Here is a 17,915-nt window from a genome sequence, read left to right on the forward strand (position 1 = left end):
CAAAAGGCACCAAATACACAAATATACCAAATGTACAGCAAATATTCCCTTAAGGGCTAAAAGAAAACAAAACAAAAGACAAGTAATTAAGGGATTAAAGATGTGTCAATCTCAACACAGATTCTGCTCTGCCCAAAGAAGGTCAAATCTTTCCTTGGGCTTCTCAGAGTACAATGGTATGTAAGACAGCCATGGGAATAATCAGTACACTTTCTTGTCCTAGAGGGTGAATTTTAATATACAGATTTTTAGAGGTTTGCAATATTAGAACACATATTATACAGCAAAGTATAAAATTCATACAAATTTCAGATAAACCACAAAACCCTGTGTTCTGAACAGGCTGCTTCAGAATGTTTCATATTTGGCCCTCAAAGGGGTACATGTCATATGCCCACTCCTCAGTCACTAGGGGGTGCCTCACAGCAGCAAGTTTGGGACACACTGATGACAGTTATCCTGTACTGCATCCAGAAAAAGGCCCAATTACTTTCCCAGCCAAGCTCAGTCATGGATCAAAGGAATCCTGCAGAACACCATTCTAAGTCTCACAGAAAAAAAATCAGTAAAATGGGGAGGGGAGCTATTTGAAAAGATACCCAAATAAACATACTATTTCTCTGAATTTTTAGCCAAATTTTTTCAGCCAACTTCATAGAATCATCTCCTCCAAGTCAGGAATTATATCTATGCATGTTTCTGTGGTCATAAGACTCTTAACAAATGACAGGCTGAGAGAGACTGGAGCCACAAGGCTGTGAGCTAGCCAGAGCTGGCCTCCAGGGCCCCCACCCTTTACCAGCACAGTGCACTGCCCTGGGGCTGAGAACTAACATTCTGAAGCACACCGGCTCTTCACACCCAGCAGGAATCCCACCTCCTTGATGAAAGCGTGCCATGAGGCCAGCCCAGGAGCATAAACTGCCTTCTAACACACCTTCATTTCTTGGCTTGAAATGTCATTAAATAGGTTCTTGGAAAAAAAAAAACACTTCCCACGTTTTCTCTTTCTAGGGCTAATTTCTAAGCTTTTTGCTGGCAGGGATGGTGTCATATGACGATGTCCCATTTTTACTTTCCCATGACATCCAGCCCAGATACATGTACAGCATGAATGATGGATACGCAATTGCAGATTCAATTTACTTCTGATTTATAGAAATACTGAATTATCTGAAGAATAAAGTCTGGCATACCAAATATAGAGGTGCTGGGAAAACAAAGGAACCAAATGGAGAAACAATAAACTCACATTTGGAGGAATTACAAGAGCATTAATAGCTGTGTCTCGTGGATGCTTGCTTGCTATTGGTTTTGTATGCATACTGACATATTAATATGATATATACTGACTCCCTATAACCACCTTCCAGCTCAGTCTCCACAGCTCCACAATTCCCTACCCAAAACCGAAGCCAGTACATGTTTCAGAGGTCAGACTTGGGGGATTTTAGAAAGGAGATAGTGCATATGTATTTTCTATTACATAACACTCCCAGTGAAGTCTGGAACAGTACCCATAAGAACACACATTAATTAGCAGCCTACAATGGAATACAGAAATAGTCACAAGACATGAAATAGAGATTATAAATAGTATCCCATCAGTTCAGGTCAGGTTTTGGCACCAGACCTACAACAAAACCATTCCATTTTCAGAGGCTCTGGGGCTTCAGAACTGTGGCTGCGAGCTGGGGGCCTGCCATCATTGCCCTCACTTTACATGCAGGGGCCCAAAGCTCAGGAAGGTCAAGTAACTAGCTCAAGTTCACACAAGCTGAGAAGTAAGACAGGCAGGGTTTGAACCCCATCTCCCTGGCCCAAAGCCTGTACAGTGCTTCTCACACTTGAGCATGTCTATCACCTGAGAATCCTGGGGAGACGCAGGCTGGGAATCAGCAGGTCTGAGGAAAGGTCTGTGATCCTCCATTTCCAAGGCACCTGGAAAGGTGATGCAGATGGACCAGGAATCATCCTCTGAGTGAGAGAAGTGAGTGCCTTCTCCTCATCCACAGAGTCTCTGAGCATTGCATCCACTTGGGAACTTTTAAAAGAGCCATTCAATCTGATTTCTGGGGCCTTAACTGGTTAAAATAACAGGAAGTGGGGCCCGCAGGCTTGTGGTCCTTTCTAATAACTAATGTGCAGCCAGGATTCAGACATGAAACTAGTAAGAGAAAAAAAACCACATCACTAATAAAGTAAGATTCTGAGAAAGCAGCCTGCAAGTCCAGTGAGGAGGCCCTACATTCCATCAGAGGGGCCTGGGAGGCCTCCAGTAATAACCAGGACACGCCACTAAATTCTCTAGGGATGGAATACCCCTGCCATCCAAGCATGTAGATCATAAGCATTTTCCCCTCCCTTAAAACCAACGAAATCCTAGACACACCACACAGAAGATGATCAAGTCCTGTCAGACAAGCACACGCAAATGTCAAAGAAGCAACAGGGCCTGCCGGCCGGCAGACACAAACATTTAAAAGACTATAAAAAGGAAGTTTCCAGTGCTTAGGCTGTTGCTAAACAATGGGTGTGAATTCATAAACCATGTGGGATCTGTACACACCAATCAAACTGTAATGCTAATGAGTCCCAAGATGGACAAAGGCCCTGCTCCTCGTACTGCATGAGCTCTGCAGCCCTGACAGGTGCCTGCTGGCCTCCACTGAACACACCCATCTCAAGAAGGACCCTGAACAGGCCTCCCACAATGCTAAACTGCCCTGCCTCCCCGCCCTGAGCCACCTAAATGCTAAGTCGGCTTCCAAAACTCCAAAAGAGCCATGCTGATGGGACACGTGTGGAATGCCGCCCCAGGCACCCCCTACTGTCATCTCCTGGAGAGGCTCATTTGGTAAATTTCCTCATGGAAACTGCACAAGTGTCCCATTCTGACCCGAATATGAATTAGCTTCCTAACTTACTCATCCTGCCCCCTTTGATTTTTCCCATTGCTTTTCAGGCCACACCGAGATCATCAGGGCTGCCTCCTCAGTTTCAAAGGGGGGTGGGAATGGCCATAACCTACGTTTTAACAGGCTAGATGGCAGCTGCCCAGAGCCTTGGGGGCACAAGCCCCACTCCAACAGAGGCAGGACCTCCACTCCAATGGGTCCACAAGGCAGAGGAGCAAAGCAAAGAGGATTACTCTCAGCCTTAAGATCTAATAGAATTTGCCATGCTAAGTTCTGAACTTGCTTGGGATCTGTCACACCTTCTTTCCTTTTTTTCCCTTTTGGAATGGGAATGCCTACCCTATGCCCGTCCTACCATGGTATTTTGGAAGCACATAACTTAGCTAGTTTCCCAGGCTCATAACTGGAAAGGAACCGTGCCTCAGGATGAATCCTACCTCAGGTCTCACCCATATTCGATTTAAATGATGTTTAGATGAGATCTTGGACTTTAGAGGTAACACTGGAGTTAAGACTTCTGGGGCTACGGGGATGGAATGAATGTATTACATGTGAGAAGGATGTGAATTCTGGGGGTTAGGGCGGAATGTTATGGACTGAACCGAGTCCCCTCAAAATTCCTATGTTGGAACTCTACCTACCAATGAGAGATGGGCCTTTGGAAGAACATTCGGGGCCCTAATAAGAAGAGACACCAATGGGCTGGCTTCCTCTCTCCGCTCTTCAAGTGAGGACACAGTGGAAAGGTGACAACCTGCACACCAGGCAGAGGGCCCTCCTTGGGAAGCCTAGTTGGCTGGCACCTTAATCTTGGACTTTCAGCCTCCAGAACTGTGACAAGTGAGTGTCTGTTGTTTAAGCTCTCCAGCCTGAGGTATTTTGTTAGGGCAGCCTGAGCTGACTAATATATGCCTCTTCCATAAAGCCTGACATTCCAGATGAAATGAGCAGGCCGAATCTCCTGAGAACAGACAGCATCTCACCTAGTATCATGTTCATATACATACCGAGCCCATAACAGGATGATGGGCATCCATCAAGTGCTCTCTACAAGTTTGTTAGGCTAAACTGAATTTGGCCAGTGTTCATTTAAGTGTTTTTCCTTAAACTCTTAACACAAGACACACACAAAACTACTGAGCACCTAAACTTAGCCAGGCACACTGCAGGTAAACATGCAGTGAAATGGCCAACGTATGACGGCCATACCCACTATCTCCTCTTTTCTGGGCTGAAAATGCAAGCTCCTTTGATCATGAATACCATGTTCCATTTTTCTGAATTTCATTTTTTAAAATTTATCTTATATTCACAACAGCCATAGCATTATCATTCCATGTACTATCAAAGGAGACAGGGGTTTCAAAGGTTAAATAATTTAAAAAAGGTCACAAAGAGTGGGGGGCCTAGCCCCGTCTCCTACTTGACTCTCATCCCAGCGCCCAGGGCTTCCATGGGCCCCTTTACGCCAACTGCTCCAGCCCCTGGTGCCAACGGATGTCCTCTGTGCTTTCCACTGCTACAGAATTCAGGAACTTTTACATTCGTAGTATTACACACAGAACAGGATGTCAAATGTCAAAGCTTTAAGAGCCCTTATCTCTTGTATGTGGAACAGACCTCTGTGAAGATGTCTCACAGATGATTTTTTCAGATTAAACTATACCTTCTATATCTCACGACAGGCATAAGTGACAGAAATATGACACAGTTCCCAAGAACCCTAAGACAAAATAAAAAGCAAGAGTAACTATCTTAATTCATCTTAACACAAGGAAATGCCTTTTTTATATGAACCAGAACACAGAGAGGAGACAGGCAAAGGACATGTCATCAACTGTGTAACGCCACTGCCCTCCCGGGCCCCATCCTCCCTGCCTAGCTCACCACCCTCCCCAAGCCTCAAGTTTTGTTGCCCTTCTTCAGACCAATGCTGGTCACCCCAGACCACAGTCACTGTGCTCCGGTACTGAGAATCCTTACAGCACGGTCAATGAAAAGGCAAGTAGTATCACAAGTAGCTTCCCCAAGACCAGCAGAGCAATTCTTTTGTTCCTGATGATACACCAAAGGCTGCAAAACTTCTGCAATCCTAAAAAGGACAGAATAAGGAACAGGCACCCATGTATCAATCAACCAACGAATAAACCTCTCTCTCTCTCTAAAACTTTACTGCTGTTGAAAGAGACCCCAGGCCATCCAGACCAGAGGTTCTTGACCTCCAGCATGATGGGAAGAATTCAGCAACTCCCAGGACTCCCTAAATTCCAGGAATTAGCCGTCACTCTGGTGCATGAACCACTTAAGGTGACTACTGTGGACAGGTCAGAAGCCCAGGAATGATGGGTATTCAGGAAAAAAAGCAGAGTATGCTTGGAAAACAGGACTGGACAGCTCAAGCTGCAGCCAGTCTCCAGGCCAGGGATGCCAACACTGCAGCACTGTATTAGGCAAGGCTCCTGGTGCAGGCGTGCCAAGGGTGCCTGCAGGACAGACTCAGCTCCTCCCTCGCCACCCTCATCAATCCGGGTACCTTGTGGCTCCACTGGAGCCAAAGATGCAGATTTCTTTTTTCATTATTTAAATCCACTCCCTTACTCCCCTTGTGACCTCATCACATGTGCTCCAGCTCAAACAGTATTGCAACAATCGGCTGAGACAGGCTAAGAAGGCAGGGCTTACAGAAAATGAGATTTCTGTTCAAGCGAATGCCATCAAATTACCTCACATTTTTATACATCAACGGTTACTTTATCCTAATAAGTCCCTAGGGAATATACTTGAATAATCTAGGATGAAGAAAGGTTAGGCTATGTAAGCTCACTAGTAAGCTTTTTTTTTAAGAACAGAAAGAAACATAAGCTTAAACTTCACAATACTCTTCAAAATGAAAGTGAACCTTTCAAATAATTCTTAAATGAACAAATAGGAAGGGAAAATTTATGGACCCAAAGTTGTACTTGAAAAACTCCTGACAAATAAATGATCAAGGATGCCAGCTGATGAAGTAAAACATATATTTTATATAGTCAATTACCATTTTATGAAAGGGTATATTCTTAAAGTTTATTTCATGGATTCTTGGAACAGAACACAGAATGTTTTTGTCACTGAAAAGGGTACCATATGACAGTTGACGTTTCCATTTTTAGCCTCTCTTAAAAAGTGTATATAATGCAGGGAAGAAGAAAGGGGGCCTTATGATTAGCATGTATAATGTGGGGTGGGGGCACGGGGAGGGCTGTGCAACACAGAGAAGACAAGTAGTGATTCTACAACATCTTACTATGCTGATGGACAGTGACTGTAATGGGGTTTGTCGGGGGGGGACTTGGTGAAGGGGGGACCCTAGTAAACATAATGTTCTTCATGTAAAAAAAAAAGTGTATATAATATATATAGCTGAGAGCACAATAGACTCTAGCCACAGTACATACAGTGAATCAAACAGTCACAAATTCCACGATCTTCCTGTCATCAAGAGGTAGGCTCTATATCCCCTCTCCTTAAATGTGGGAGTGCTTGTGGGTTCTCTGGCCAACAGAACCCAGCAGGAGTAACCCTACATGGATATGTCAGCCTCCACTTCCTCTTTGAGAACAATCACTCCAGGAGCCCTGAGCTACCATTTAAGAAGTCCAACCACGCTAGCAGAGGCCCTGACACTACATGGAAAAGGGAGGGATCACTTATCCAGGCCTTCCAACCATCCAGGCATGTGAGGACAGCCATTTGGGCCCTCCAGACCAGACTGGAAGCCAGAAAAATACCACCAAGTGACCTCAGTTAATTTCACATAGAGCAGAATAATCATCTAGCTGAATCCTGCCTGATCAACCCACAGAACCGTAAGATCTAATAACAGATTACTATTTTAAGTCACTGATGCTTAGGGTGGTTTGTTACTCAGCAATCATTATCAGGAACACCTGGTGGCATTTTCAGGAAATGACAGCAGCACACACTCTCCTGCCCTGGCGTCAGGAATACAGAGTCGCTTCCTGCATTTTCCACTGGTGGACAGACTTACAGTGGTATTGTCAGCCACGGTTTTCCCAGCTATAAGCCACTAGAACAGCCTCATGCTGAGAAGCAGGGAGGTAATGGTATGACCATCATTAAAGAGCTCTCCTGTCTGCTTTAAAACCCTCCTAGAATTTCTATTCACTATTGAGTTAGGGGAGCACAGGTTTCAAAATTCTGAAGAAATACAATGTACAGTCAATATGCAGTTGGTACTGATAGCAAAACCAGATGAATATACCACAGAAAAACTAAAGACCCATATCCATTATGAACATAGGTACAAAAATTATCAGTAGTGACAAACCAAGTCCAACAACACATTAAAAGGATTATACACCATGACAAAGTGAGATTTATCCCAGGAAAGCAAGGTTGGTTCAACATACAAAAAACAATTAATTTAATATATCACATTAATAGAATGACAGGGAAAAAACCTAATCCTATCAATAGATGCAAAGACAGCACTCAACAAAATTCAACAACTTTTCTATAAAAACACTCAGCAAACAAGGAATTTCAGGGAACCTCCTTAACATGATAAAGGGCATTTATTAAAAAAACAAAGCAAAACAAAACAAAAAGAAACACACACACCTAACTTCATCATTAATGGCTAAAGACTGAAAGCTTTCCCCTGAGACCGGGAACAAGACAAGGATGTCAGCTTTCACTACTGCTGTTCAACAATGTAGTAGAAGTCCTAGTCAGAGCAATTAGGCAAGAAAAAGAAAAAAACAAAAGCCTATCCAAATTGGAAAGAAAGAGGTAACTCTCTCTATTCACACACGACATGATTCTACATATAGAGAGTCCCACAGAACTGCCCACCAAAAAACAACTATTACAGGTAATAAATTCAGCAAAGTTGCAGGGTATATGATTACCTTACACCCTGAAACACTCAAAAATCAGTTGTGTTTTTATATACTAAAGAATAATTTTTAGAAAATTAAAGACACTTACAATACATCCAAAAGGATGAAGTATCTAAGAGTAAATTTAACCAAGGAGGGAAAAGATTTGTAGACTGTAACTACAAAATCTTGCTGAAATAAATAACAAATTTCTTTAATTAAAGAAATTAAACTTAAAAACATTCTATGATCATGGATTAGAAGACTTAGTATTGTTAAGATGGCAATTCCCCAAAGCAGATTCAATGCCACCCCTACCAAAAGTCAATGACCTTTTGGCAGAAAGAAAAAAAATAATCCTCAAATTAATATGGAGGTACAAGGGGTCCCAAGTAGCCAAACCAATTTTGAAAAAGAAAAATTAAGTTGGAAGACTCACACTTCTCAAACTTACTGCTTCAAAACTTTTTACAAAGCTACGGTAATCAAAACTGTGAACTACTGGCATAAGGACAGACATAGAGACCAATGAAATAGAACTGAAAGTCCAGATATAAATTCAAACATCTGTCAACTGACTTCCAATAAAGGTGCCAACACCATCCAAAGGGGAAATAATAGTCTCCTCAACAACAAATGGTGCTGGGACAACTGGATAATCACATGCAAAAGAATGAAGTGGGATCCTACCTCACTCCATATGTAAAAATTAACTCAAAATAGATTGAAGACCTAAATATAAGAGCTAAAACCATAAATAGAGGGTAAATCTTCATGACCTTGGGTTTGGCAATAGATTCTGAGTAACAAAGGTACAGGAATCAAAAGGAAAAAAATAGGTAAAATAGACACTAGGAGATCTCAAAACTTTGTGCATCAAAGGACATTATCAAGAGTGTGAAAAAATAACCTACAGAATGGGAGGGAATATTTGTCAGTTGTATACTTTAAAAGGGTTTAATATCCAAAATATATTAAGAATTCATATAACTCAATAAAAAGATAATCAACACAATCAAACCATGGGGAAAGGGCTTGAATTTCTAAAAAAGATACACAATGAAAAGATGTTCAGTATCACTGGTCATGAAGGAAATACAGAAGCACCACAAGATACCATCTCACATCCACTAGAATAGCTTTAATAAAAAAAAATTACATGTTGGCAAAGATGTGCAGAAATTGGAACCCTAGTACACTACTGGTGGGAACAAGTTAAACACAGAATTACCATATGACCCAGCAATTCCACCCCTAAGTATATTACCCAAGAGAAATGAAAATGCATGTCTACATAGAAACTTGTACACATTATCCCTTAGAGCTAAAAGGTAAAAACAATCCATATGTTCATCAGTGGATGAATATAAACCAACTGTGGTATGTACACACGATGGAATATTATTCAGCCATAAAATGGAACAAAAACTGATACATGCTACAACTTGGATGCATTTCAAAAACATTATGCTAAATGAAAGAAGGTAGAAGGTCACATATTATTCCTTTTATATGCTAGATCCAGAGTAGACAAATAGCAGTTATCAGGGTTAGGAGGAAGGGCAGATGATTACTTAATGGGTACAGAGTTTTTCTTATGGGATGTTGAAAAAGTTCTGAAACTAGAGAAAGCTGGCAGTTGCACAACATTGTAAATACGCTAAATACCACTGAACTGTATGCTCTAAAATAGTTAACTGTACGTTACGTGAATTTTGCCTCAATAAAAGAAAATGTGATTGGACCACGGTTTACTGATTCATTCATTCAAATACTTGATTACCTACCATATGCCAGGTTCTCTCCTCATACATGGATTAAGATGATGGACAAAAATTTTCTGCTACATATTAAAAAAGCAAGGTAAGAGCGCCAGCATGGGCTATTTTAGTTAGGGTGTCCAGGGAAGACCTCCTCAAAAGGGTGACATGAACAGCCACTGGAATGAACTGAAGAATATTATTCTGCTAAATGAAGGAATAAAATAATGTACTAAAATATAAATTGGAATTTATCAAAAATCATTATATGCAAAATTGCTTTTTTTAAAAAATGGGGAGCTAAATACAGATGTTCCTTTGTATGCAAATATACAGTGATTTTTAGTGTCCAGACTTTTTATTCTGTTACATATAACTTCTTTACAGTCCAATAATGTGCTGTTTCTACTCTTACCTGTAGCATAATCATTCAGGGCCAGGCCACACTCCCAAGACAGCCTGTCACTCACCCTGCTAAGAAGGCATGTTTTCTCTGTAGGAATTGCTCAGTAAAGACAAGAGGGGGAGAATTACCACTTTTGATATGCTAGGTTATCTCATTCACTCACATTCTCCTTTTAATCCTCACAATTACCTTTCTATAGATGGGAAAATTGAGGTTCAGAAAGCCTAAGTAACTTACTACGAGAGCTAAAGGAAGCACCAGAAGTTAAATCATCTGACTGCAAACCCATGTTCCTTTTATACATACTTTGTCTCATTTACATTGAGCATATCTTTACATATCCGGACTGTGAAAATATGATGAAGTGACCCTGTCCTTAAGACTGTCATCTCAACACTGGATGGGACACTCGGAGGAGACCCCAAGATGCATCAGAGCACCCCTCAACCTGGAGAAGGCAGGGCAGGCTCCAGAAGCCCGCTATACCATGCCACTGCCTCTACCCCAAAAGGTCCAACTTGTGTAAGAACAAAGGAAGGGACCCCTGTCACTCAAGGAACCTGTCCTACAGCCCAGTAGCGTGCTGCGTGTGGTTATCCACAGCCCTTCCTGAGCAGAGACAGACAGCTCTGAAATCTGCCCCTCACCTCCATCCAGCCATTAGTGAGACCTCCAGGCTCCATGTTCACAACTACAGTGGTTCGAGCAGAAGAGCCACGCAACATCTCCAAAACAGCCAACAACATAATTTCCTTGCTAATTGTAGAGAAGGCTTTTTTGAATTATATTCCCATAAGCAATCTGTAGTTATAATTAAATTCCAGATGAATAGAAATTCGACTGCTGGGCTGTAACCATGATGCTCTACAGAGTGACCAGGCCTCAGGGACTTGTTCGCTACTAACAAGCCAGTGTTTGTAAAATCCTGAATTTGTATAATGACTAAATACTACCATTATTACTAAACTACCAGTTTAAATGTAAATTAAGAGAGAGAAAGGGGAAAGAAAACACATTAGTAAATCAGGTTTGGGACTGCTACTCAGCAAGATGTAAGCAAACATCCGAACCACAAGGGTAAAGAACATCTTAGCTGAATTTGTTAAAGGATACTGAATGCAATGTTGGTGCTACAAGAAAATTACTCAAACCAGAGAGAAGGAATGGGATACTGGCTGGAAAAATAAGTCAACAGGCAAAACAGATGTTGGAGGAAAGAAAAGGCTGCATGAAAAACATGTGCTGAAAAACATAGAATTCCTTTAAAAAGCACTTATGTAGCAGCAACAAAACTAAAAAGTCTAGAATCTGAACAAAATTTAAACAGGCCTGTAATTCAGCTAAAGCTGACCACAGAGCACAGTGATGAAAACATGAATTCTGGAGCCAACAGGCCATTGCTCAATTTCCTCATCTGTAAAATGGGATAATTCTTACCTCAAAAATTAGGCTGGCATAGAAGCAGCACCCAAAGGCAGTCAGGTCCTTTTCCTGAGCCTCTGCCCTGAGCACAGCCATGGGCAATGGCTCCAGAAGCTCGGGCCCTCTGGTGAGCACCTCTGCCAGCCATGCTTTCCCTCCTATTCCACTGGCTTCCTCATGCCCTTCCTCCCTGGAAAACACCTCCTAACCCCCCGTTCACATCACAGGACACCGCACACTCCCCAAGCGCCTCTGTCCTACTGTCATGCGCCTACCTCACTGTGCCGTAACCAAATGATTCTTCTGGCTCACCCACCTGATAGTAGCTCCTTGAGGAGAGTGACCACATAGCCTCTTACTTACCTTTCTAGTTTTGGCAACTAGCACAGCTCCTAAGTAAGTTCTTAAAAATTGTGTGTTGATTAACTCATTATCAAAGATTGGAATTAGAGGCCAAGCAGCTTTCCTGGGGCAAATCTTGGAAAAAAGAAGAATGCAGGGGAAAAACCACTCTGGTGAATAATCCATGCTTTGCCGCTGTCTCACTTGGGAGACACCCAAACACTCTGAGCCTCAGCCACCTTCCATACAAGATGAGGGAACTCAACTAGAAAATCTCTATGGGTCCTACCGATGAGATCTGATGTGTCTACATTCTAAGATCTTATCTTAATGCTCTTTCTCCCCTACATCTCAGTCCTCTATTACTATGAAAACCGACATCAGTAGAATGCTTTGTTGTCCATTTCACTCACAACAAGAGAGTTAGGTGCATGGTGTCATTAGCCCCATTTTACAGACAGGGAAACCTACTCGGAGAGGTCTGGCTGCCTGCTCAAGTACAGAGTGCAGGACTGGAAATCAGATCTTTAAAGTTGGAGAATCAACTGTCCTCAAAAATTGGGAGGACAAAGTAAGTTTATATCAAAGCAGACATATTACTGAGTACAATGTAAAGTCCACATTAAATGTTAAGACTTAAAATGAGGTTTCAACTCCTATTAAAGGTTTAAGACATGCTGCACCAAAACCATGCCATGCTCTTTCTCACATAGAAAAACCTTCTGAAACCAGAACACTTAATTTATCCTATAACAATATTTCAAACATCAGGCTGTACTAAACCAAAAAGGACATCACTGCAGAATAAAGTTGTGACTCTTGGGCATTACTGGGCAACAAAGTTCTCAATCAAGCAGTTTCCCTGTTCTTCCTTTTTAAGTCATTAAATGCACCCAATAAAGTTAACATCAAACGAAGTCTCCCATCATACAAGCCCACAAAGGCAACAAGCCAATGAACTAAGTGCCATGAGAACCGGGGCGGGGGTGGGGGGAGGACACAGTCCAGGGAGGCAGTCCCAAGGCCACCCACTGCACACACATACACCAAGCCACACAGAACTGCTGTGGGCACCAGTCACATCCCTCCTCTCTCGCAAACTTGCAGATTCCGAGCACAGACGTTGAGGAAAGGAGGCCTAAGGCAGACCGTGTTACTCCCAGTGCTGTGCAGGCCTCTGGCAGGGCGTCAACCTCCCAGAGTACAGAGCTGGCCCTGAAGGTCTCTGCCACAAGGACCATGACGCCTGGAGACACACGTTACTATCTTGATGCTACTACTGTCCTAACAATTACATTATCCCATTCTGTTCATCGATTTAGCTTTTCTCTCTGCTTAAAGAAACCAAGTATCCAATAAATATGCTTTTAGGTTTGCCATGGAATTAGTGTTTAAACTGGAAAGGAAAGCAGAACAGTAGAACAGCAGGCCTAATATTTCTTAGCAGAATGGCCTCATGAAAAGATACCGAATAACCTCCATTAAGAAAAAATACATGGAGTCAAAATCATCATGGAACAAATCCTGGAAAAAAGTAATCCATGAAGTGGAATTATAGAGCCCAATTTTTTATTACTTGAAAATTAAAGAGATTTAGGTCATTTCAGCAATAGGTTTGAGGAGAACCCCTAGGAAAGGGGCTTATTAACCCTTATAGCACCCCCCCTTACCACTACTTTTTGAAATGTCCTATCTACAAGGACAAAGAGTAGGGACAGCAATGTGCTGTTCGGGTGGGGGTCCGCTGCCTGGCTCCCCATCACAGACCAGGCCCTCCACGGTGGCAGATCACCGGACCCACTCGAGGTCCTGGTCTAAAAGGGCCTGGTCAGAGCTGGAGGACAGCACAGGAAACATCATGAGCGAAAGCCCAGTGACCAGCCGCATCGCCAGCTCTCCATCTACAGGCAGGAAGCAAGAGGACAGCAAACTGACCGTCCCATCTCAGCAAGACGAGGGGGAAGAGGAGACATCTTACTGCCACTCCCAGGGCCCTGCAAGAAGCGCCCGACGGCCCCAGTGTACCTGCCCTCCACTTCCGGGAAGCCTTCCCCTACTACCCCAGTCCGCCAAGAGCTTTCCCTTCTCTGAATCTCCACCATACTTCCAGTCTTCTACACAACCCACTTACTTTAGCCCACGTTTCATGGCGCTAATTTCTTCCTGGTTGGTCTTCACTCTAGATGAGCGGCCGGTGCCCTTCAGTTTTCCTCACCCCTCCTGCCGCAGGTTTCGGTCCCAGCGCTGTCCCAGTCAAATCCCTATTGGTCTCTGGCATCTTCCCTCACAGTGCACAAGATGCTCCCGACTCCCCACTTATCCTAGCATTGTAAGTACAACATTATAGGAACTCAAGGCACATTAATGGAACATTAAGTTAAATGAGAAAAGAGACTCCCAGGTTCCCGTTAATGGTCCACTTATTTCAAGGAATACAAAATTCAGCAAGAGGTTCTAATCTGATTTCTGGAGTTGACAGAAACCAAGAGTCACCTCCATTTATGACATCTCACCTCCTGCCCACTTCATCCCAAGGTATCTGCACAGGGAAACAAAACATTTCAAACAAAAAGGTTTTAAGGCTTAGCAAGAACCTCACCTCCCACTCCCCAGGCTGATGAGCTCCCTAATCCTGACTATGTCTAAAACACTGTTGTGCATAACAGTCAATAAAGAATCTCTAAAATGAGAAACGCATTTTGTATCTTTTAGTTAATTATGCATAGATTTTACATTTAATGTTTTCTCACATTTTTTTCCTTTTCTGTTTAAAACTGCATTTCTTGTATTTCTGTTAGACCCACTGAACCGGAGGCCTGCTATGCGGTGCAAGCTGTAGCTGTCCCCAGGTGTCCCTCTCTGCTGCCCTCCGGCCACAGGCGTCTGGCCCTCTCCTCTCACTCTGGCTTCGCATCTCCTGCTCAGAACAAGTCTAAGCATCATCTCCACATTCTGGCCTCGGCTGCCTCTCTCTGGTCGCCTTCCAAATCCACTGGCCTCGGCACCGTCTTTCTCACTCTGTAGCTCTCTTCAGTTTCTGTGTGTCTAAAGTCAATATTATGACCTTCCTCCCCCACTCCAAAACAAAACAAAACAAATTTTCTTCCTCTATGAACACTCGTGAAGAAGCACACAAGGGGCCCTGATTCCACGGAATCGACGCAGGGGGCCTTGGTCATAAGACGTCTCCTCAGCTAAGTTAACAGCTCTCAAATTGACCACTGCAAGGAAACTCAGCTATTGCATAATATTTGATAGGTTAGATCACTTGCCATTTGGAGTCTTACTATAGGAAGATGAGAAAATAGAGATGGGCAAATTTAACGCAATTTCCTTTGTTTGCTTGAACTGCCCAGACTTGCAACACCACAGTGACAGTTTTGTCTTTCTCAAAGCACAGCCTTAACATTATAAAAAAGGACCTCGAAGAGTGATAAATCATTCTCATCCTTTATCTTATCTACCCTGGCAATACCCCAGAAGGGTCCTTCTCTCTTTGCAAAAGGAAAAATTAGAGGTAATTCTAGCAGGGGCATTTACAGAATCAAAATCCCAAACACAGGGTAAAACAGCAAGAAGCAGCTCAGATGTTTCAGCTCAAAGAAGGACTTTCAAGGCATGAACAAGAGTAGGAATATCTTGATGGCATTAGCAGAAACAACTGGCCACTGCTATTGCCTGCTTCTACCCTTCTCACTGAGTGAGGCCATCTTATCAATTCCAAAATGAATGGCCAGCATCCAAGGAAAATAATTTGTCGTCTTCTCCTTCACAGAAAAATTCACACGAATGTCATAAAAAAAAAAAAAAAAGCTGGAATTCTCCCTGCCAGCATTCTCTGCTCTCCTGGCTTCTGCATTGTGACGAGAACAGATGGCGCCAGGCTGAGACACCTCACATCTTAAACCTCCTCTGTGGTAAGGTCTCATTTTAACTAGTGATCAGGAATCCCAGGTCTGTCAAGGTTCCTGTCATGAGCTATCACAAGATTTCCAATCTCATATGGTAATTCCCAGTTTTGACACAAGTCAAGCTTATTTTGTTTTGCAAAAAAATGTTTTCTCTTTAGACTAATCCTTAATATATGTACAGTCACAACACGGTAAAAAGACTAATAAACCCTTTCATTTGAAAAACGAATGGTTGTACACTCTCTTGCCAGACATCCTACCCACGATGCGGTCTTTTCCACAGACCATTCTCAAAGACGTGAAAGACAGGAGAAGATTTTTAGTACCAAGTGATGATGCACCTGGTCATTTCTTTAAATGAGGATTTTATAAACACATCCAAGATTACAGAAGATAACATTTCTAAAGGCTTCACCAGTGTGTGTTCACAGCAAATGCTAGGAAAAAAAAAAATCATGGCTCCTCCTCAGTCGTATGCTGTGAATGTAAATTAAGAGGCGGCAACGACGCTACTCAATACAGTCTTTATGACTCCACAAAAATAAATGAATAAATCACATACACCCACCCTATCTCATTCTGAAAACTGATTCAGAGCCTGGTGAGAAAAACGTGAAATAAAACTGTTGCCTTCAGTGGACCATTATCTGAGGGCTTCTTAAATTTCAAAGCACGTCCACAGCACTTCATCTACCTCCCTGTTGTCGCTGTTTTCAAATTGAAGACAAATCGCTTTCCACAGAGAATTCTCCCTAAAGGTCTAAATGCCGACCAGATGCCCCCCACGGGGTGCCCGGGAGAGAACGTGGCGCGCGTCCGGAGCCGCAGCACCGCGCCTCGCGGGCAGCCGGGGCCGCCGTGGGGCCCCCTGACCTTTCGCATCCCCGAAGGCGTTAAGGGAGATGGTGCCCCGAGAGGATCCCAGCGCGCGCCTGCCTCCCAGGCCACTGCAGCCCTCGGATTATGAATCAGTAGGAGGTTCATCTGCAGAGGGATGACTCAGTATAAACTTTTAAATAATGGCTTTGAAAAAAACCCAGGCCAGCCCAGGGTGAGCACGTTCGTCCCTGCAGACCTCCGGGCGGTCCGAGCCTCACGCGGTAAAAACACAGCCGCGCGGGAGACGCCGTCCCCGGCCCGAGGGGCTCGCTTTCGGGAGGCCTGGGCGCCTGTTTCCTCAAAAGCTGCGGGAACCGCCGCCCCGCGGGCCCGGGCCCGGCCTCGGGTACAAAGTTTTCCGAAGTTGAGGCGCTCGGGGGGCGGGCGGGCCCGGGCCGGGGCGGGGGCGAAGCGGTAGCGCGCTGGGCACTCGCCGCCGGGCGCCGGGCCTGCGCCGCACCGGCCCCGCTCGCCCCGCCGGCAGCCCCGGGCCCGCCCGCCGCCCGCCGCCCGCGCGGGATGGAGCCGCCGGGATGGAGCCGCCGCCCGCCGCGGCGCCCGCCCGCCCGCCGCGGCCCCTTACCCCGCGGTCCGCCGCCGACCGGCTCAGGGGCGCCGGGCGCGTCCTCCGCCGCGGTCCGCAGCGTCCTGCTCCCCGGGCAGCCCCATGTCGGGGGGCGGGGAAGGGCCGGCGGCCGCCGCCGCCGCCGGCTGGAAAGTCCCGGCTGGGCTGCAACCCGGCTCGCGCACGCGGCGGCCGCGCCGCGCTCCTCGCGCTCCCTCGCGCAGCCTCGCGCAGGCACTTCCTCTCGGGCGCTGGAAATCCCCGGCGCGCGCCCGCCCCGCCCGTGGCTACGGCCCTAGCAACGGGGCGGCGGCGGCCACCCGCGCCCCGCCCGCCCTGCTCGCTGCGCGCGCGGCCGGCGCGCGCTCCCGCGCCCCCCTTTCCGGGTCAAAAAGCCGCGCAGGCCGCGTGGGTGCCCCGAAAGGTGCAGGTTCTCCCGCGGTCGGGAGCGATGGCGTCACCCGTCTCAGCAGGGCGGCCGCGCGCGCGCCCTCCGCCTCGCGGTACCCACAGCGGGTCACTGGCACCCGCGCCGCCCGGGCGCAGCCGGCAGGCTCGGGGCCTCCCGCCGGCCGCGCTCACACTCGCGCACGGAGGCTCGCGGACGCACACGTCCAGCCTGCGTCCTTAAACAGTCGTGTTCACACTCGCAGACGCGCTCACACGTTTCACACCGGGCGCTCCCACACATACCCCAGACACACGCATTCTCACGCACCCGCTCGCTCCCACGCGTGCCCGCATTCACGCGGCGGCGGGCGGGGCCGGCCGCGGCCTCCTCGCGGAGGGGGTCCGCGCCCTGGGTCCGAGGTCTCCCCTGCCCCCCCCG

General features: G+C 45.5%; 1 protein-coding gene across 3 annotated transcripts in view; it reads right to left on the reverse strand.

Moving 5' to 3' along the window:
• Nucleotides 1-17,319, reverse strand: part of TRAF3 (TNF receptor associated factor 3) — a 138,405-nt gene extending 121,086 nt beyond the window's left edge. For all 3 annotated transcript variants that reach the window (XM_036881953.2, XM_036881949.2, XM_036881951.2), the window contains exon 1: nucleotides 17,105-17,319. The gene's annotated coding sequence lies outside the window, so the exon portion shown is untranslated. The remainder of the gene's footprint in view (nucleotides 1-17,104) is intronic.
• Between the last annotated feature and the right edge of the window lie 596 nt (nucleotides 17,320-17,915).

This window comes from Manis pentadactyla, chromosome 11 (genome assembly GCF_030020395.1).
Source record: "Manis pentadactyla isolate mManPen7 chromosome 11, mManPen7.hap1, whole genome shotgun sequence".
Classification (NCBI taxonomy): domain Eukaryota; kingdom Metazoa; phylum Chordata; class Mammalia; order Pholidota; family Manidae; genus Manis; species Manis pentadactyla.